The sequence below is a fragment of the Amblyomma mixtum genome, chromosome 5 (assembly GCF_055824585.1).
Source record: "Amblyomma mixtum isolate Tamu chromosome 5, ASM5582458v1, whole genome shotgun sequence".
In the NCBI taxonomy this organism is placed as follows: domain Eukaryota; kingdom Metazoa; phylum Arthropoda; class Arachnida; order Ixodida; family Ixodidae; genus Amblyomma; species Amblyomma mixtum.
In genome coordinates this window covers 145813352-145836395 of record NC_143016.1, presented here as the reverse complement: position 1 = coordinate 145836395, position 23044 = coordinate 145813352, and positions in this window count along the sequence as shown.

Sequence of the window (23044 nt, the reverse complement as noted above, 5' to 3'; positions counted from 1 at the left end):
GTTTCAAGCTTCTTCTCTAACTTCATCTTGATATTATATACTGTGAAATCGTCAAAGACGGCCTGTTTTATGCGTAGCATATTGCAATCACTCAGTTCAGCCCTTGGGCGCGGCCGGGCAGCCACCAAACCACGTGACGTCACGTCACGTGGTTTGGTGACGTGACGTCACCAAACCACGTGAAAAAAAAGAAAAAAGAAAACACGGTTGAGCATGGTGGCGGTTGCCACCGCTCCGTTTCAAAGGGGGCACTCCTATCTATCCATCCGTACGTCACGGAGGAAAAGCTGCTGAGAAAATCGAGTGCCGCCAAGCAATACCTCGCGCAAAAAGACCGCGCAATATGCAACGCATTCTTGGCTTAACCAAGCTAAGCCTGGGCATCTTTTTTTTTCTCCGGAGAGTGGATTTCCACGACTTGCATGGATTCCGGGTCGTAGCCCCTCGCAGTAGCCATTGGCGTCGATGAGTTGCGTGCGCCCGGCCCGTACTCGTGACTAGACCCGTTAGGTCTAGCTCAGCCGTCGCAAGTGGTGAACAAGAAAAGTCCCGTAAAATGCCATAAAATCGGCCCACCTGGGTAAAGATAGTATCCACGGGAGCCAGGTGACTTGACGAATCTTGTCCGACTAAATTTCGGACACTGCAGACTTTGTCTGATAGCAAAGCATAAATTCGCCCGGAGTGATTGCGACGCACGTCCGCACTCCTCGGTAGCTAGCAGCGTCTCCAGCCCAGAAAAATCTGAAAGCAACTCGAAGCCACTCACGTCCTTTGACCAATGTCGACTCGTGCCCGGCGCGAGAAGGAGAAGGAGACTGCACAGCCGATACTGTGTATATGGGCGCGCGTTCCTTGGCGCGAAAAACAGACAGACGTGGAGCAAGCCTATACCAGGTGTCCCAGCTAAATGTAACCAAGCTTTTAAAAAACAGGGGATATCCTAGCCGTCTGAAACCAACTGAGGGTTCTTTAGAGTCGCGTGACCTCGTCTGCAGTATCTTTTCGTTTTTCAAGGCTAAGTAATAAGTTAAGCTTAATTAGCTAACTTTTTAATTATTGACTTGATGAACAAAAAGTGTCAATGGAAAAATTGTAGATCGCTTTGAAAAACAGCTGACTGAAACATTTGCAGGAACGTACTATTAACGTAGTTTTTTTACCGGCCTTTAACCGTAATTCGGACAATAAAAAAAAGCTTCCACGTGACAACCGTGCCACTTCAACGTCCCAAGATGCACCTAAAAGAATAAAATCCTGTTTTCCTGAAGTCCTCTCCTCGATGAGACTTTGTGTGCACATTGGGGCAGAGATGCGAGCGAGCAGCTGGTCACGTGATAACTTTCTTTTAAAGGGGTAGAGACACCAAATTTTTGCGTTGTACCTCTGGGTTGTAAATAATGCGTAGCGATTCAGTGAGCATGGAACACCATCTTAGAAGCATGAACTCGCATTATATAATTAATAATCGTATTATTTGTACCCAGCAGTTTCGGTTTCGGTTCGCTAGTTAGCTAATTAAGCTTAACTAATTAACTTGAAGAATGCAAAAAATACTAGAGACTAGGCCATGCGACTCTGAACAACCTTTAGTTGGTTTCACTGAACTAGGACACATCGTCTCTTTTAAAAGGGTGGTTACATTTAGCTGGGACACCCGGTACAAGAAGGGCGTTGACTACTGTTCATTCATTCATTCAATCAATCAACTTTATCAATCAATCAACTTTATTCAGCATTTTTGTCCTGAAACAGAAAAGAAATGCTAGGGTAGGAGCAAAAAGCCACAAACTCAGTAGCTTGACGAGGCTCCCACCCCTAACTGACAAGGCCAACAGACTGTCACGTTATTACATATATATATATATACATACACACAGATATATATATATATATATATATATACATGCAGGACTTACAACCAGCGAGAAAGAAAGTATGCAATGGAATGTGCAGTAAGACAGGTGCTATATCTGAAATAGTTTTGATGTGAGAAATGAACATGTATCTGTGTTAACTCGTCGCAGACTATTTATACATATTAAGATTACAATTCAACGCACAGAAAATGAAAGAAACATATCTAGCAGGAAAACAAAAAAAAATCGCGTCAGCAGCTCCAAAGGGTCAAATATAATCGGGTGTACACAAGTTCACATAATAGAAGCAGGAAAATAGACGATGATAAAAAGATACAATACATCCGCAGTACAAAAGCAGTTTGTGTCAGAAAAACATAATTAAGTTCATATGTCTTCAAGAATAAGGCATTTCTGCCACTTGTATTTGCTAAGGTTATGTATATCTATATTTTTGTTTTGTAGGAAATTCAAATATGTAGGCATGTGGTACTGCCGCATGTGCCGACCCTGATTAGTGCGGGAAGAAGGTATAGACCAGTGTTCTCTGTTTCTGAATATGTAGGGCACTTCTAAAGGTCGATGTAAATTACATAAGTTGAGGAAAGCTTCGTTGTTAGTTTGAATACTGTGTTTGTACTTCATAACGAGGTTAAGTTTATGTATGTGGTGTATGGGGAGTACATTAAACGAAGCAAAAAGTTTTGTATGGGCGTCATATGAGGCATTTGCTACATGACGAATTGCTTTCTTTTGTAATAGCATCAATTTGGTAAGGTTGGATTGAGTTGTGTCCGTCCATACAAGACTGCAGTAGTTAATATGGGGAGCGAAAATTGAATTATAAAGGATTAACGTAATTTTAGTCGGAAGCATCGTTCTAAACTTACACAGTACGCCACAAGCTCTTGCCAGGTTTCCCGCCACGCGTTCCACGTGGGCATTCCAGTTTAGATGTTGATTGAACGTCACACCCAATGTTTTTATTTCTTTAACGACTTTTATTTGTTCGGAACCGAGTTTTATGTCGATATCCCGACTGATAACCTTCTGTACAGGAGTAAATAATATGGCTCTTGTTTTAGCAACGTTAATTTGTAAACTATTTATTTGAGTCCATTGAGAGAATTTTTCAAGTGTAACATTTGCGAAATCAGTGAGTTCTTCAATACTGGCTGACTGGAAAAAAATGCTTGTGTCGTCTGCATAAATGATGTAAGATGCAAGTGTGCTGGTGTTTACTATATCATTTATGTAAATATTAAATAAAATAAAACCGGTCCGAGTATACTGCCTTGCGGCACACCTGAAGTGACATTTAATAGGGAAGAGTGAGCTTTGTTAATCACGACGCATTGTTTACGGTGGTTTAAATATGACTTGAGAAGGTTACCAGAAACTCCTCGAAATCCATAATGCTCTAACTTTGTAGATAAAATTTTGTGGTCAATTCTGTCGAATGCTTTCGAGAAATCGATCAGAATACCTAGGGTCATTTTGTTATTTTCAAACCCTCTAAGTATTAATTCCTTCTGCGTCAACAAAGCTAACTCAGTGGACATACCTCGACGGAACCCGAATTGCTGTGGAGATAAAAGCTTGTGCTTATCACAGAAACCGGTGATTCGCTTGCATATTATTTTTTCTAGACCTTTGGAAAAAACGGGTAACACTGAGATCGGTCGATAATTTGAAAAGTTATTTTGATCGCCTGATTTATATATCACTCCTACTCTTGCACGCTGCATAATATCTGGAAAGGTACCAGTATGTAAACACGTATTGTAAATGTGACAAAGAGCTGGAGTCAGCAGGTCTAAGACGTATTTAACGGGTTTAATTTCAAGATCATCAATGTCCCGGGCTTTACTATTCTTTAAGGACATAAAGGTAGAGTAAATTTCTTCATCAGTAGTCGGTTCAAAAAAGGCAGATTTAGGATTGGGTGCACCTAAATATTTTTTAATTTCAGCGCTGTCTTGTACAAGTGTTCCTGAGGAAAGATTTGTAAAGTATTTATTAAACTCGTCCGCTAGGTCCTTCCCTTCTAGTGTTTTAGCATTTACTGTTAGTTGAAGTACTTGATTGTTACGTGTGCCAGTATTCAATAGTTTGTTAAGTTCGCGCCATAGAACATCAGTCTGACTAGTTGAATTGTTAAATAAGCTTTCAAAATACGCATTTTTTGTTTTACGCAAAGTGGTTGTGACAGAATTTCTGTATTTTTTGAAAGCTGAGGGGTCATCTAAGCTCCTTGTCTTCACGAACTTTGCGTATAGTTGTTCCTTTCTCTTAATCATTTTAAAGCACTCATCTGTCATCCAAGGCTTGCGTAACTTTTTAGATTTGTTTACAGTTTTCAGCCTAAAACATGTGTGATAGCATGACTTAAATAATGAGAGAAATATTTCATACGCTTGCTGAGCAGTTTTGCACGCAAAAACCGGACTCCAGTTTAAAGTGCTTATTTCATTCCTAAACACCTCTAGGGTCCCGGAACTTATATCTCCGACAGTGTACGAATCGGAGTGGCTAATCTTTCTCTTAAGAAATGTATTACATTTGTAGATCATGTATATAGGAAGGTGATCACTTAGTCCCGTAATTATTCGGCCCGACTTAACACAGTCACTCATATTATTAGTCACAAATACATCTAAAAGGCTCTCTGAATGATCGGTGATTCGTGTTGGCTCTTTTATAACATTGCCACAAGATAAAGAAGTAAGCAAAATTTGAAATTCACGCGAGGCAGCAGTGTTACCCAACAGATTAATGTTACAGTCACCACCTATAATGATTTGCAGCTTATTTGTAATTGTGAAATTCAAGAGCGATTCTAAAAACTTAAAAAAGCGGTTTATGTTCCCATTAGGTGGTCGGTAAATGACAGCAAACAACTTATTTTCACTTTGAGTCGTTATAACCTCGTAATCAGCATTAATTTCAGAAAAGTCTGGCTGTACAGCACATGCAAACTGTTTTGATACCAGCTGTAGTACACCGCCACCACGTCGGTGGGACCTATTCAGAAAAAAACTCTCGTATCCCGGGAGATTCAAAACATCAGCTGTAGAAGAATACCACGTTTCGGTAACAATTATAACTTGAAACTTGAAACGGAATTCGGCAAGAAACATAACCAGTTCGTCGTTTTTCTTTCGCGCACTTTGGGCGTTGCAATGCAGAACACTGATATAACTGTTGCCATAAGGACAGGTAACACCGTTAGGAGCAGCCATCAAAAATAATCAGACAAGTACAAAAGAGCAGGCCGTAGGCACTCAGGGAGAGGCGGTTGCATTGGGAGAGGGGGTTGCGCTGCGCATCTAATCCAGGTCGGACTCACAATCAATTCGGATAACTCGGGACGTTTCCGTTTTCCGTGCGTAAACCCTGCCGTTCTTTACTCATGCGTAACGCCAGCCCACCTCCCGTTTCCTGCCAATTGTCATCCCAAGCAACTTTGTCATTTTTGGGCACAGATGCTCATTAACAAAGACAGACTGTTTCTCTGAGAAACCTAGTTCATCTGCACCGAACCGAATTCTCCGTGCTTTCTGAAGAATGGCATCGCGCTTAGCGCGGTTGTTGAATGCTACTACAATGTTGCTGTTTCTATTCGTGTTTTGCTGCGGCCTTTCTTCGACAGTATCGTCGTCGCCGTCTTTCTGGTCAGCGGCAGTGTTTCGCACAGGCACCCGGTGGCAGATTTCAACATCTTCTTGCGTTATAGGTTCGCCAAGTGCGTCACCAAGCCTGCCAAGAACATCAACCAAATTTTCGTTTTCGTCCTCAGGAATGCCTTTAATCTCAAGGTTTTTTTTCCTCGAGTACTGATCCTGTGCGGTGATCCGCACCGAGTTTTCATTTGCCATCTTTTTTAGTTGTTCAAGTTCTTTGATCAGCTCCTCATTTTTCACTTTCAGAGCGGCATTCTCTTTTTTCAGATCAGCACAGTCTCTACGAAAGTCCTCGACATCTTTGTTCATATGCTCTAGACTAGCCTTCAGTTCCCTTATTTCTTTGCGCATTTCACGCTTGAAATCAGCTATCTCAGTTCCCATGGTGAACAACAAACACGTTTACACTGGTCGTAGGTAATAGCAACTGGCAATAGCAACTGGCAGCAGAAGCAACAGGAAAAACTTAGAAATAGTAATGCAACAAAGTTACGAGAATTCCAACCTGCGAAACAAGCAGAAAATGAGCGTGTGCTCGGTCCGTTGCGTCCGCTTCCAAGTGTCTCGAAGCCGCTGCGTCGTCCTTTTCACAGCCTCGGGTGAAGACGATGGTCACGTGGTCAGACGTAGGGGGCGTCTCCGGCGTCCAGCACAGTCGCACCAGTTCGTCAGTATCAGCTGTTTTGTTTCCCGCTGGCTTGCACTTGATATGAGGCGTATGTGTTCACGTGCGCCTGCGAAACAAGCAGAAGATGAGCGTGTGCTCGGTCCGTTGCGTCCGCTGCCAAGTGTCTCTCGAAGCCGCTGCGTCGTCCTTTTCACAGCCTCGGGTGAAGACGATGGTCATTCATTCATTCATTCATTCATTCATTCATTCATTTTATTTCTACTCTTGCCATACAAATTACCAAAACACTGACTGAACCCATAGCCAGAGGCTAGTGTGGGGTTCAGAAACAAAATATATGAAGGCAATGACACAGCACTTGTGAAAAATGAAAAGCACAAAATCACGGCGAAAGACCTAAATACATCATACAACAAGGAAAAATAAAATAATATGCATTTTAGAGCAGAATGAAAAAAATCTTTCATGAACAACATGGTACAACAGACACAAACCGAAGACAACTTTCACATATGTCAAATAAGGCTCATAAAGTATGTTCGCAATCCTCTATTTGACTAGACCAAGCCGGCATTTCAGCAAATACTCTTTTTTTAAGCTGTGATCCCTATTACGTCCAGAACGTCAAGGCAAGTGGCCAAAAATCTGTGAATGTGTGGGGGGTGATTACGAAGGATGGCCTCGGGCTTCTTCACCGCATTGATGGTCGGCTGTGCTCCGAAGTCTGTATGGAATCATTGACCACCAGCTCCTTCCTCACATACTTGATGGACCATACAGAGATGGATATTTCCTGCTGCAGCATGATCTTTCTCGATCCACTCAGCTCACGCAGTGACCGCGCACCTTGAAAACCTTGGAGTCATGACGCTAGATTGGTCGCCCAAAGGTGCGGACCTGAGTGTTGGGGCATTTTAAAAGCCAATATGTCAAAAATGGGCCTCCATACCGCATCTTCTGATGAATTGTGGGAGCCCATCAAAAGTCAGTGGGAAGACTGAAGGCCGACAGCAACCTTGTACCAGCGCTCTACGACTCCCTGCCACGCCGCATGTCTGCTGCCGTCGGGCTTGGCGGTGACTTACCCGCTGCCGAACGGCCTGTGAGCGCGCATCATTGGTCCACACCATTTTTTTATTATATAACGTTTCACCAAGCATGCAGCGCTTAATAAAATGGTTTACCACCTCATTTTTCGTTGTTTCGCTCAGATGCCGGCAAAGTGCTGTAATACGTTTGACAGTAACAAAAATATTCCTGACGATCCTGACAAATAACGCGGGACCCAAGCCGAGTTTTATTGCGTAATATTACGACAGGTTTCAGCCCTTCGCGTCGGGGCGGCGCGAGGCACGGTTGACCTTGAAGGGCAGCGCAAGGCACGGCGCACTGCAGCTGCAGCCGCGCCGCTGACGAGTTGAGGCACTGCCGTCGCCGCGCTCACGCCAGCTGTGCTGTGCGGAGAGGAGGCTGGAGAACGGGGGGGTGTATAAAATGCGTTCACTCGCTTGCCGGCTCGGTCGTTATGTCGCCTGATAAACAGAAAGGGAGGCTACGTCGGCTTGACGAAGCCAGGAAACGACAGCGGGCTTCAGAGACAGATGAAGAACGCGAACAGCGCCTTGCTAAGCGGCGCGCTCAAGACGCTGCTAGACGGGCGCACCGCGCCTCTATCGAAATCGAATCGTCTACAACCGGTGATGATCCCGAATGGAACGCTATGAATGCTTACGCAACCGATCAGGTTTAACCAAAGCTAAACCCCAGCAAATTTTTTAGTAGCTTCTCTGTGCGATGACATCCCATGTTTGTCATGTCGCTTGAGATACATGGGGTGGCAATTTGATAAATGCTGCGAACTGCCGCGAGCACGGCTGTAGAGCAGCTTCACTTCAGTTTCACGCCGGCCTTTTAGTTTCGTCGCCATTGCTGAAGCATAAAGCACGTAGAGTGTTGTTAACCGCCGTTCATACAGATGAAAAAAAATTTTCAGCGGCTTAGCTCTGGTCAAGCCTGGATATACAAGCGAAAAGCTGCAGTTATGCTTTGTTTGACGTCATGGCTGTCGCAGTTCGCGCACAATGCACTGGGAGCACCACGATAACGGTGTAGGCAAGCGCGTTATTAGCCTTCCTTGCGCATGCGTAGTAATTGTGGTAAACACGCGGCTGCAACGAAAGGTCAAACGGTGGCGAGGAGGCGAGCGCGCAGTAGTAGCGGCAGTGAGGAGGCGGCGCACATGCGCAGTAGCGCACGGCTGCGCCGAAAGGTCAGGCGGCGGAGTCGGCACGGCAGCGGCTGCGGCCACCTGCGCCGCGCGTGACGTCACTCGGTTTCGCACATGCGCAGATGTGGCAAATCTTGGCTCCGACGGCTCAGGGCCGTTTCACATGCATGCGATTATCGCCTGCGACGCTGCGAAATCCGTCGGTCTGCGACTGGAGAGGGCCGTCGGTCTAGCCGCAGACGGCCTGCGACCAAGTTCCGTCCGGTTGGAATCCAGTCGCAGCGTCGGTGCGTTCGCTCTGCGACTGACCAATGGGCAGCGCCGAGACGGCACGTGACGTGACGACACGCGGGAGCAGCTGCCGCGGCCAAGACCGGTCTCCAGGCGCGCGAGGGAGAGCGCACGTGCGTCGAGACCGGCCGCGGCAACAGCTCGCACGTGACGTGACGTCGCGAGCCGTCTCGGCGTGGGGTCACGTGGCAGCTGTTCCCGCGGCATAAGCAAAACTGTTTATTTTAATCAAAACCTACGAAATATTGCCTTGCAAATAAAAACACGCTGGTCATAACATCGTCAACACATTCCGTGCAGCGTTTCTGTCGCGTTTAATCGTGGGTTGCTTATGCGAACATCGAGCAACCTTGTGTGTCCCTCCGGCACTGTGCGAAAATCGCACTGCGGCGTCACCGACTAGGCCGACTATTTTCGTTCTAGTCGCAGCATGTGAAACGGCCCTCACGCGACGCGCGGCTGTGGTGCGGGTAGCGAAGCTTTTCGCTTCAAAAAGCGTTCGCGTGAGCAAGTAACAAATGAACGATCCGCATTCTCCAGCTTATCGCACGACTGGGCGTGTTCGGCCTATCTTTAAATTTTATTTCCTCGCTTGGCTGCTACAACGCTGTTCTTCGTAACGTAAAATGCCACCAATACCATTCGCTTACTCACGCTGCCTACTCGTCGAAACGCAATAAGGGGTGGCGTCCATAAGAAGGAACAGCCTGGCAGACGACGGGCCCAGCCGAGCGTGCTTTGTGAGTATGCGCTTAGCCTCATCCTGTTTCCAATTTCACTCCGTCATATGGTGCTGACGCACAGATAAGTCGCCGCTCGCGAACGCCAGTTAGATTTGGGTGCCTGTACATGATGGCGAGCACTGCGGATTCAGAAGGGGTGCTTGCAGCCGGTGCCAGGTAACTTCCTGCGCCTTGGTTATGGGTTTATGGGGAACAGGATACGCGCGCCTCTGCGGCCTAAAGTGGTGAGTGATGCCATAAAACAAATTAACCCGTCACTCGTGAAATTCTTGTCTGAGGCCGAGCTCACTGCCAGGTCGATGAAACGTCACCCTTGTGCGTGAGCCGTTTTGTTCCTCTGATTAGACAAGTAGGCCAGGACCCAGACCAGTTCTTCTCTAAGCGGAAGATACGTGTTTTGGAGGGTACGGAGGGAAGCGGATGCGATGCGGCCTCTCGCGAAATTGTGCGTGGCCCTTTTGGAGCGCCCGAATATATCAGCGGGCGTTTGCTTTAGCTATGGCTGTCGCCGCTTCCTGCGCTGTTTCGGAGGAGGGGGTTTGTGTCGACGCGACCGTCAACGGGGACCCGATCTCGTTCTCCGCGGCCAGTGCAAACGTTTCTGTTTTTGGCGGTACTGCGCCGCGTTGTCGTGCCGGCCGTATGCGGTGCGTAGGGTGCGAGCCCTCGCCGTGCGTGTTTCTGCGGGGTGCATATTCTTTTAATCTACAGGGGTTTAATCAACAGGGCTTTTCTGATGTGTGTGGGTGACTGCGCTTTTGCGTCCCTGTCTGGGAGCTCTTCGCACATGATTAGTCTAGGATGGCCCTTCTCGCGTCTTGGAGACGAGGTGCGCCTCGCACAGCTCAGTGTTTGAACCCCAAAGTCCAGCAACACATGTTCTTCGGGAGCCCAAGGGCCGCCTTCTAGGCCTGCGAGATTCTTCCCTCGACCTTTATTATTTCCGAAAACAAAACAAAAAATCCAGGGCCGAAAGGGTGCGACGTTTCCAGGTAGCGTTTTTGCAGCTCCGCGAGTAGATCTCCGTCCGTACTGTTATATTGGTGAATTAGCCTCGTGATTTGGTCGCGTTGCGTGTATTTTGTCTGTGTGAAGTCAAGAACGTGGCGGAGCAAGACCCACGTCTTCTTGCATCCCAGCTGCCCGTTCATATTATCGCAGCGTTGGTCTCATTATTTTTCCGCCCGGTCCAATGTGTACGCTTCGATTTGACGTTCTAGGTTGTGCCGTACGCTTGCGTTGGTTTCTGTTGTGTCTGTCCCATTGCTTTAGTTAGCTGGCGTGCGCTTCCCACATGTAGAGGAGCTTGGAGTCTCGTCTAATGCGGCTCCTCAGTCGGCGTGTCGACCGTGGTGCTCTTCACGTATTCGTTCAGTGCACCGATGCACTCCCTTAGGTTGTTGACCTCACCGGGGGCAGTTCACATAAGCTTCTGAACCTGTCCCTGTCGGTGATGCGCATGCGCACGAGGGGCACGTAACTACTCGTGGTGGTCGCTTCCCAGCGTCTCGAGTTGGACCAGCGGGCGTCGCGAATATTTTTTGGAGCGCGTGAGATCCACTGAGGTACCTACGCTAACGATTTTGCCGACCCACGTGATCTTTGGGGGTCGTTAAAAATTGTGAGGCCCAGGCTTTGGAACAACTACCATAGCTTGTTCACCTTTGGGTTGCTCTTGTGATAACCCGAAGCCGAATGGTGGGTGTTGAAGTCGCTCACCACGAGGAGCTGGGCCGCCAAGCGCGTGTCTCGTGGTTGGGAATTGCCGATCCCCTGTCTTTAGGAGACCTGTACAGGTTGAGGATATACAGATGTGTGTATGCCTTTTTTTCGGTACAATTTCAAGTAACTTGTAGTGTTCCTTAGAACTGTCTATAGTTTGTTGTATGGGCGTGTTGCTTTGCACAGACTTGGAGGTGAACAGGACCTTGACGTCGTCATTGCGTTCGAGGGGAAATGAATGCTTTATAGCCCGGTAATATAGCCAGGTCACTAGCTTCTTGAAGGGCTATTATGTCGGGTTGTCTAGCTAAGTTTTAGATGTGAAACTGCAGATTTCCCCATTTCTTGCGGAACGCCTAGCAGTTCCACTGCCATACCTCATTTTGTTTGCAAGGGACCGTGGTGAGACGTGAGAGTGATGATTATGGCAAGGTCGCCGCTAGTGACATTATGACATTACGTTACATCTTGCCTCCAATGCCGTGGGATGCTCCACTACTGCCTGGAAAAAAAGAGCGATGTTTGTGGCAAGTTGGGCTACATATCGCTCGTGAAATTGTTAACGTTCTCCTGGAGAGCGTTAAATTTTTTCTCGAGCGCGTTCATGCCAATTTTTTGCTTCTCTGTAGCGTTAAGTTTGGTTTTAGGCTGCGGGTTGTCCTCTGTGGACGCTTCCGCTGCGCGTCCTCGATGGAAGAAGCCTGTGTTTCAGAAGGCTGCGGCAATCCGTCTCGATCGCATTGCTTGTATATCGCTTGGCGCGATGGAGGAGGGCATGCCGGGTCTGGGTAGGGCTGCCGGGCGTCTGTCGGACTTCGCTTCCTCTTCTCGGAAATGGCGCCCTGGCATGTCAGACAGGGGTGAGAAGGTAGATCTCTCGCAGGACATGCTGCCTGGATGCTGGCTCGACGATCAGTTGCCGGCCTTGCCTCTGCAGCGCCACCTGTGCCCAGATTGCTGGTCGCTTTCTTCCTTCTCTGGTGGTTGTGTTTGGGGTGGTCTACAAAGCGATGCTTGTAATTCGTGCTCCCAGTGTTGTGGGCACCTTTGTGCACAATGAACTTGGATGTCTAGGTGGGCTCTTCAGCTGCGGCTGAAGGAAGGTGTTCGCCGTTCCATCCTCCATCAGCAAGTTGCGCCGGAGTGACCTCTTCACCCGCTACGACGTATTCCACCATGCGACCGTCAGGGTGGCCCCGCGGAGGCGACCGATGGTCCGTGTGGCTCGGTACCGACGAGCGGCTTAGCATTAGGCCAAACACGGTTCACCGCGTGTTGGTATTAAAACTCCAGAAAAATAGGTAATAGGTGCTCATACCTGGCAAAATCGGGTATGGGTGGGCACGTATCACCTTTCCGAATCCTTGTGCACGACCTTTGCCAAAATCTGACTGCCAGGGCGGAGCCCATGGGGCGCACGTCCGCATCTCGGGTGGAAAAAAAGTCACTGGAGAAATTCTGAGTACCGGGATCAGAAGCCCGCCCCTGGCTGAGGCATCCAGCCTTCAGTCGCATCATGGTTGCTCGTGTATCTGCCTTTGCAGCCTCGATATTGTAAGTGATAAATTAAACTTCTGCATAGTTAAAACGGCTAATTTGGTTGGTATTGTAACCGACGGTACAAAGGAAAGAAAAACGGGAAGCGGTAATTTTCGGTAAGTCGTTAAAGCAGCGTCTTACGCATATATGCAGACCTTTTTGACAAACCAGTGACAATTGCCTACAAAGGTGGTGATTTCTATTGCGCCATGACTGATCCCCGAAGGCCATATTTCTTCCCAGCCCGGCGACGCGGCGAAAAGGTATGCGGTACTCTGAAAACTTCTCCGCTAGCTCTACTGCGTCGTATGTATGTATGCATGCATCAGAAGCCCCTTGCAAATCTAGTACTGAACTTGGAGTGCCGGCTTGACAAGCCTCAGCCGTTCCTCCTCCTTCGCAAGCTTTCTCCCATACGCTTACACTGATGTCTACCTTCCCCCGTTCGACCATCTTGATGAGAGCGGCACATTCAAAGAACCTTAAGCACCCCCGCCATTCATTTGGCAGCAGCGGCAGCCACCGGCACGCACGACAAGTGAAATCTACTCTGTATATTTACAGCGTCCTTCGCCTGTGGACCAAAGTTCCTGGCCGCCGAGATCAGCTCCGGCTGCGCTGGTGCAACTGAAAACCGCTCGTCGCCCGAAGTTTTTCTTTCGCTGTGGAAGCGAGACAGTTCTGGGGAAGGCAAATCGCCACCTGCATCACCGATGCCAGCGACAACTGACGAACAAGCCGGGACCGAGGGGGCGTCTCCTCGCATTTGGCAGCAGCGGCAGCCACCGGCACGCACAAGTGAAATCTACTCTGTATATTTACAGGTTGGTCGTCTTTACTTATATAGGATTGGATTCTGTTTTGTTGCCGACCCTGCCGCTGCTGCCACGAGTACATTGCTTTCTTGAAGTGTATTTGCCTTTGCACCGCACGACATGTCGAGATGTTGTACATGCCGCTCGCTTGTGCCTGAAAATGCGCCCTCTGCCAGCTGCTGTGAATGTAAGTTTAATTTTCATTTTGGCGACTGTTCTGGTATAACCGAAGAGGCGTGGCAAGCAAAACGTGTAAAAAAAACGAAGTGCAATACATGCAAACATGGCCACATCGTGGAAGATGGAAGTGAGAAGCTTAGTGCAGAAAAGGAAGTGTTAACACGTTTGCTCAAAATTGAAACTAAACTTGACGCTCTCCTAACTTTGCCCAAAAGAATTGATGAACTAGAAGCGTCAGTGCAGCTAATCTCAGACAAGTTTGACGAATTTCAAAACCGGCTGACTGATCAAGAAAAAAATTACCGACGATTACGTTACTTCCTAATGCGAAATTTGAGCGCAGCAAATAAGCTGTTTCACCTTTTCGATAGATTGAGGCAAAGAAATCGAGCAACACATGTATGCGCTATCACAGAATTTTTTTTTTATTTTTCGCAGGAAGAGGAGGGAGGGGGGCGGCGTGTACACCCAGCGGCAAACGATGGGGGCAGAAGCGCGCGCAGCAAGCGGACAACACGATAAAGGGAGGAGGGAAGAGATAGCAGCGACTGACTGATGCCGCTGACGCCGATAGTGAGTCAACCCCAGCTGCGGAGTTGGTTTCAGGGACAACGCCGCCGATGCCGACACAAACAATATGATACCCTCGCTTCCGCAGCGCTAAGAACCAGGTCTAGCCGTGGGAAGGTGGTCACGTATTCGTCGACGTGCCGGGGCCTACGTGAAATAACCGGCGCGTCGGCAACTGAAGAGCACCCTATCCGCCACACAAGAACAGGGGGGTGGGGGGAGACCCTTTCCTCCTCTTTCTGCATGGCGGCGGCGGTGTTCTATGCAGTCACGTTATCTTGACTCTCTAGCGGCGTCAGCGGCATCCAGCGGTATCACTCGGTCGCTGCTAGCGCTGGGGGGATGAAAGGAGAGCGGAGCTGGTTACGAGGCCGACGACAACGCCGACGATGACGCGAAACCCAGGAACGGACGCCTAAGAGCTGCGCTCTAAAAACACCAAAGAACTTTGCCAGCGTGTAGACAAACTTCAGAGGGTGGACTCGGCAAATGAAATTGCTCACCTGAAGCGTGAAGTCGAAAGCTTAGAGTGGCGAAGACGCCGCTCAAATCTTGAAATACATGGTGTCTCTTAGTCCGACGATGAGGACCTACTAGAAAAGATAAACGAAGTGGCTATCAAACTGAATGTACAGGTGCAGTCAAAAGTAAATGGAAGGCGCGACAGCGTGGCAAATCATGTCTCAGCGCTTTCTAACGCCGGCCCTGGAAACTGCTTAGCTCTGTCGCCGGGAAGCCGCGCGCGCTATCAGCAGCCCCTTGTCTCGCGCCGAATTCAGTTGAATTGACGCTTCATACTTTCACGATCAGTTCTAACGTGTACTCAGCTTTTCTAAACCACAAAGGTAAAAAAACTTAGACGTCGGTGAAGTAAGCACTGTTGTTTTTGGGAATTCTTACATGGAACAAGCATATTGAACAACTCTGGAATAAACTTAAGGTTTGCGGGATACTAAGTGGACATTGCCGCTTCCTGGCAACAGCAGTGAAACTCATAACGTACAATTTTGTCTACAGTTAACTACTGCTATTTAGTCTGGTCGACTAAGTAGCAAGAAAACACAATGAAACAAAATCTGTCAGAAGCATGTGTGCCAGTGTTAATATTCCATGTCATGCGCATATTTCTGATTGCTTCCTTTACTAAAAACTGTTTTCCATGGAATCCGTCAACCCTTTTCGTCTCACGTGTACATATCGCTCGTCCGTTTCAGCCTGTAATCACAAGTTCCTGAATTTGATAAGTCTGATAAGTCGGAATGAGGCAGGGATGGTACCTCACTGTTGTACATTACGGTCGCCAGTGTGTTTCATATGTTGCTGCTGTTCTTTTAAATACCCTTGCGCTCGGAAACGGTGCCAAAACGAGCAATTAACGCATGTTACCTTACGGCCAACACCTCCCGATTTTTTTATATGTTAGTGTATTTTTTGTTTTCTTGATGTCTTTATCATTTGGTCATTTTCTCAGATGCTGTGCTTTGATTTATCATGAAATGCTCTTTATTTGTGAATATTGTTAGAAGTTATAGGTTTTACAGGCTTTGGCTTTCAAACTGACGCGTGTAAAGTGTTGTGTTTTCAAATATGAATCTATTTAAAATTTAATGTATTTTTTAATGTGTTTTTGTCTGCAGTGATTTTATCTGAAGGGTGCTGATTTGAACGTGCCAGCTGATAGTGTGCAGATTTAACACAGTATACTCTCGTGTTTTGTATTTGCAGAATGTACTAGAAGTGCTGGAGGAACTGTATTCAGACGGCTTTTACCCGTAGCCTCTTTTCTTCTTGGAAGACAAAAAATTTGATTTGCTTTTGATTAGCGGTAGAGCGCACTGTGCTTCTTCTCTCAAACTCGGGCTTGAATAACTCTCTTCTGTATCTTTCCGGGACGATGTAGACAGCCCCGGGATGGCTAACACCAAGCGATGGAAGTGCACCATCGGCTGCTTACTGTCGTCCCTGGCGTCACTAAACTCTATGACATATCGTCTATAATCTAAATTGTTCTCTAGTTAGTGCTTAAGGTCCTCACATGGAAGCAGTAGCATGGAGAAGAGAATGAGGAGCAGCACAAGTTTCCTTCCATCATATTTGAAGTATGGTGGACAGATGCGTGTGCAATGCAGTATGATTCGTGCAACTGAATCGTAGTAAATTGTATGTTTGGAAATTTTCATTCCGTGGAATTAAACATGTGAAGTGCATGCAGGTCTGGTGAACAATGCACTCAGCAGAGCATCCGAGCGCACTCCCTGGAGTCATTCCCATGTAGGCATCATGCAACATCTACCTGCAGTGACACGGTCTGCGCAACTTCAGTTTGCTCCGCTTCGTGCATTGTGCATGAGAACTGCATCTCTCATTTTCCTAGGCGGCGGATGGGTTTGGTCTCACCTGAGGACCTTGATTAAACACCTTAATTATCTTTATGGCAGGTGACGAGAAGCTGTTTTCGTAGCTTGCCATACCTTGGAAACAAAGAGATGACGTCAGGCACTTTTTTTTGGACTAACATTTGAAAGGTGCCACCCTCAGTCAGCTGAGGATAGCACTCAGCCACTTTAAAAATAAATCGCTCTGTGGATAGGAATAGGAAGCATTTGCTGTACAATGCGCAGCTTTTTCTTTTTTTGCTACAAATGCAACTTTGACACATTTTTAACGCTGGTGACTCACGATACAGTGAGTGCTACAGTACTGCACAAGTGTATTACATAGCCCAGTGTTACCTTTGACAGGAAGAATATGTTTCGTACGCACGACGACCACTACAGCAGACGATAATTCGGAGCTCAGATGCTCAATATGCACATTGCATGTGAGGTAGTTACAAAAATAGCTCCAAGAATTCTGTCTACCATTTCTGATACATCACTCAGTACGAGGAGGTGTTTCAGTTGTTTTATAGCTTTTCTTTTAGTGAATAGAGAATGTCTTTTAGTTTTTAGAAGTAATTCATAAAGAATATAGATCTGTTCATGCATTTATATTGCAAATTGTATTGCTTGTTACTTAAATTTTGACTGGAGGCATGTTACTTAAATTTTGACTGGAGGCACTGTTTATGAAAGCTCTGGTATTATCTGCTTATTAAAAAAGCAACACCAGGGCTCCCTTGCGGAAAAGTTTTAGTTCAGTCTTATTCTAATCTTCTGGGTTGCTGGCATCTTGGAATCTTGCTAATGGAATCTTGCTCGCATCTTCATGTTGCCTAAGCAATAACCCCTGTATTCACAAACCTAACTTTTGCTTAACTTCCGTCTCTAGCAACTTAAAAGCTGCTTAAGCTGTTTCATAAACTGTACTTATGAACATATCTATCCTTTCCTTAAACTTTACTTATCCAAAGATGTAGGTAGGGGCCCGCCTAACTCAAGCTAAACTCTAGCTGCTTTTTCAACAGCGCGTTCTTGGATTTCTATGACCGTGGAAGAAATAGAACAGAGAGGAGCATATGTATGTGTACGCACCACCGCCTAAGCGGACAATAAGGAATTGTCAGAACCCAGTAGAGGTGTTTGGCAAGTTGGAGTTCCTGTGCCGCTATCGCTTTTCGAAGCGAGCAATGCTGGACATGCTGCCCGTTCAAGCCAGCGCTGACGAGCGCGGTAACCGACTACCGCCGCTTCTCCAGCTTCTGGTCGCGCTCTGGTTCTACGGGGCTGGATGCTTTGCTTTCAAATTGTGGCGGGCGATATGATTGGCATTTCTCAGCCTAGAATGTCGCGGGTTATTGGACACGTATCGAGTAAGATCGCCGCCACTATGTTCACCGCTCTCGTGAAGCTACCAAGTGCTGCGAAAGCCCCAGCAGTAATGCTGGAATTTTACGGCATCGCGAAGTTCCCCGGCGTGACTGACAGGCTTCATTGACTGCACTCATGTTCCAGTCAAGAGCCTGGGAGGTGACAACACGGAAGTTTTCAGAGCCGCCGCGGTGGCTCAGCGGCTATGGTGCTCGGCTGCTGACCCGAAAGACGCGGGTTCGATCCCGGCCGCGGCGGCTGGAATTTCTTTGGAGGAGAAATTCTAGAGGCCCGTGTACTGTGCGATGTCAGTGCACGTTAAAGAACCCCAGGTGGTCGAAATTTCCGGAGCCCTCTACTACGGCGTCTCTCATAGCCTTAGTCGCTTTGGGACGTTAAACCCCATAAACCAAACCAAACCGAAGTTTTCAGAGACAGGAAAGGATATTTTTCTATCAATGTGCAGGTAAGTGGACATCACTTCGTCAAAGTAGTTATCAGTTGAACTATGTTGACCCCCGTCGCGGTAGCTAGGGTGGATAGGGCGCTTGACTGCTGAAATCGATGACGCAAATGGAATCCCGGTAGCGGCGGCCGCATTTAACGAGACAAGTGCAAGGTGCCCGTGTGCTGTGCGATAGTGCACGTTAAAGAACCCCGGGCGGTTGATATTTATCCGGAGCTCTCCGCCACGGCGTCAACCGTTGCCGTCTTGGGGCCCATATACCACACTGCCGAACCGTGTTAACGTCGTTCGTGAATTCACGTAGCCGCCAGCCAATCTATAACCGTTCGAAGGTGCTGTTGTACAAAGCTTTTTGATGGTGCAGTTTTATGTGTACTTGCCTTGTATATGTTAACTGGACAAATGCCGTTAAGCTTACAATACGTATATTTAATTCCAACATCACGTACGAATACTTCAAAAGTGCCACTAGCAGTTAAATTTAGTAGCATCTCATTTTATCAGGGACACCACTATTAACCATGTTGTTAGCTCTGCTTCGTACTGTTGTGTTCAACATAACAGTGTGAGCCTGTAGGAAAATTTGACTACGATCAAGGTATTTGACATTAATTTTTGTCATATTATGTGTAGGAAGCACTGGAGTGCTTTTTTGAACTTGTATTTTTGCATGTAACTAAACAACACAGTTTAATATCGGATTGTTTACATCTTTATCACCCATCTCAGGCCATTACGGGACCACATTTGGAGTTCTACAATATTCTAGTGAGCTGGCCCGGGTCAGCTCACGACAGCCGCATCTTTGACAACAGCAATGCACGTGTGCAGTATGAGAATGGCAACGTGCCTGACCTGCTTCTGGGAGACCAGGGATATGCCTGCCGCTCATACTTGATGCCCCCAACAAGAGACCCTGAAAAAGCAGACAGCCCGCAACACAAGTAAGCTGATGTGCTCAATGTACTTTGCTTCTAACCTGCTCCATGACATTCATTTCGAAAGGTATTTGTACAAAATAGCATTCTTTACTTCCAGACTTTAACCATTGAAGTGAGAAGTGTTTGTGGTGTTTTGCAGCATTCTGTTTGCTTCCTTCTGAGTTAATAGAGTGTAAATGAAATGCCATAATTGAGCACATGTAACTCTAGTCCAGCGTACAAGCAAACAATGCATATATATGACTGATTTTATGTAGAGTCTTCCTTTTTTGCGCAGTCTTTCAACAAAACTCTAGTGCTGAAATGAATGAAACCATGGTAACCTAGTGTGTTATTGCAAAAGTCGAATTATTTCCTTTTCTTCATGCAGGTACAACAAGCCTCAAATAAAGACACTTGTAGGAGTATTTATTAGGAGTCCTCACGAGACCGAACCACTGTGTAGGATCTGGCAGCATGGACAGGCGTAGCCAGCACCAAGACAGCGGGGCAACTTCGTCATCGTCAGGCGCAGCGTAGTGTCGGCACATGGCTGTAGCGGAACCCGTCACAGTTGGCACACTACAGTTCCCCCCAGGTGAAAAGGAGCCAGCGTGGTGTTTTAAGGGGAAGGAAGAACAGATGGGTCGTAGTACAGCTTCAGTCAGCTGACGTGTATGGTTTCATGACGACGCAAGTCCTCAGAGGGTGCAACGGGCTCAACGATGTAACTGACTGGTGAGGTTTTCTTGATAACCCGATAGGGACCATGATGTCGAGCCAGCAGTTTCCGCAAAAGGCCGGGAGTTGTGGGAGGCACCCAGAGCCACACAAGGGAGTCAGCAGGATAGGAGGGAGAGGCCTCGGAAGTGTCGCGGTGATGTTTTTGCTGCCACTGGGTCTGCGTGGTAAACGAGCGAGCAAGCTGACTTCATTCTTAGGCGTACCTGGTGGCGTCTGATGGTGACATGAACTCGGAAATGTCGGGCCGGTAGCGAAGAAGAGTGTCTATCGTGCAGGGGGGCTCACGGCCGTACAGAAAAAAGAAGGGAGAGAATCCAGTGGTGGTTTGCGTTGCAGTGTTAAACACGTAGGTGACGAAGGGAAGAACCTGGTCCCAGTTGGAGTGGTTGGCGTCGACGTACATGGCCAGCATGTCACTGAGGGTTCGGTTCAAACGCTCAGTCAGGCCATTGGTCTGAGGGCGGCAAGCCAAAGCGGTTGCATGAATAATGTGGCATTCCTTGAGGAGGGCCTCAAGAGTGTCAGACAGGAATACTCATCGACGGTCGCTAAGCAGTTCTTGAGGAGCACCATGGCGAAGAGTCAGGTTCTTTAGAAGAAAGGAAGCGACGTCACCGGCGGACGCAGATGGTAATGAAAACGTTTCAGTATAACGTGTGAAAGGATCGACGGCCATTATAATCCAGTGGTGACCAGCAGGAGTGATAGGGAGGGGGCAATAGAGGTCTATGCCAATGCGGTCAAACGGCCGGGCAGGCCAGGGTAAAGGCTGCAATTGAGCAGGCGAGATGTGAGGCGGATTTTTACGCCGTTGACAGGATGGGCAAGATCACACAAAGCGGCGAAAAAAGCGGTACTTGCCACGCCAGTAGAACTAGAGATGCAGACGCGTGTAGGTTTTCAAGATGCTGCCGTGTGCACACTGGGGGTCTGCATGGAAAGCAGCGTAAATGTTCGTGTGTAGATGGGGGGGATGACTACAAGCCATTTACGTCCGTCGAACAGGTAATTGGTTGGTTGGTTTGGTTTATGGGGTTTAACGTCCCAAAGCGACTAAGGCCATGAGAGACGCCGTAGTGGAGGGCTCCGGAAATTTCGACCACCTGGGGTTCTTTAACGTGCACTGACATCGCACAGTACACGGGCCTCGAATTTCTCCTCCAAAGAAATTCAACCGCCGCGGCCGGGATCGACCCCGCGTCTTTCGGGACAGCAGCCGAGCACCATAGCCACTGAGCCACCGCGACGGCAAACAGGTAATTGCGGCGATAGAGCAGACCGTCCCGAATAGAAAAGTGACGGGCTTGATGGAGAAGGGAACGGGTCAAATTATCATTCACAGGACTCGAATGAAAGTCAGCAAGCGGGGCGATGCAAAGGTCTTTCCGCTGCTCAGTGGACATGTCGGCAGTGGCAAGCGAGGACAAATCGTAAGCAGACACGGGCAGATGATGAAGCACTAGGTAGCGGCGAGCGGGAAAGAGCGTCCGCATCATTATGCTTGAGGCCAGAGCGGCAAATGACATGAATGTGATACTCCTGCAATCGCAAAGCCCAGCGATAGGCGGCCTGACGGGTGTTTGAGAGGCCAGCCAGCAGAAGGCATGGTGGTCGGTTACTATCCAGAACGGGCGGCTGTAGACATAGGGACGAAATTTTCAATGGCCGAAATGCTGGCCAAACATTCTCGTTCTGTAACAGAATAGTTGTCCTCCGCTTTGCTCAAGGTCCGACTGGCGTAGGTGACCACATACTCACGGAAGCCAGGTTTGCGTTGGGTGAGAACGGCACCCAGTGCAATACCACTGGCGTCAGTGTGTATCAGGAGGCGCAGTCGGGTCAAAGTGGCGCAGGATAGGAGGCGAAACCAAAAGGCGGCGCAATGTGTCGAAGGCGTCATGGCAAGCTGGCGTCCAAGCGGAGAGGTGGGAGCTGCCTGCGAGTAGCTGGGTCAGAGGAGCGATGATCGTGGCGAAATTCAAGATGAAGCGACGGAAGTAAGAGCAAAGGCCAACGAAGCTACGGAGCTGCTTCAGTGAGGTGGGCTTCGGAAATTCGGCAACTGCACGAAGTTTGGTGAGTTCCGGAACAATACCGTCTTTAGAGACTGCATGTCCTGAAATGGTGAGTTGTCGGGCAGCAAAGCGGCACTTTTTCCAAATTCATCTGAAGCCCAGCATTACTTAGACAATCTAGAACACGCTCCAGGCAGAGCAGATGAGAAGGAAAGTCCACAGAAAAGACGACGCTGTCATCAAGATAACAAAGACAACTCTCCCACTTGAGTCCACTAAGGATAGTATCCATCAGGCGTTCGAAAGTTGCCAGGGCATTGCAAAGGCCAGACGGCATGACATTGAACTAATATAAGCTGTCAGGTGTTACGAAGGCAGTTTTTGAGCAATCAGCTATCTGCACATGCTAGTAGCCTGACCTCAAATCCAGCGAGGAGAAATACTCAGCTTCCTGCAAGCAGTAGAGACGTCATTGATGCGTGGCAGAGGACAGACGTCCTTGCGCGTGATGTTGTTGAGCTGGCGGTAATCAACAGAGATCTTTATGGAACCATCTTTTTTACCAACACAACCGGAGACGCCCAAGGACTATGGGAGGGCTGTACAACACCCCGACGGAGCATGTCATCCACGTGATCAGAAATGACGCAGCGCTCAGAAGCCTGTACTTGATAGGGGCACTGGCAAAGAGGGGCGTGTGTACCGGTGTCGATGGTGGGTGCAACGACAGAGGTGCAGCCCAAGGCAGTGTGAGGAAGATTGAAAGAACTGAAGCGCTGGAGGAGGGCGACGAGTTGATCACGTAGCGCAGGTGGAAGGTCAGCGTCAATGGCAAGGTAGAAGATGTAGGAGTGTGGCGGATCGTTCTCAACATCACGAGAGCTGACGACATC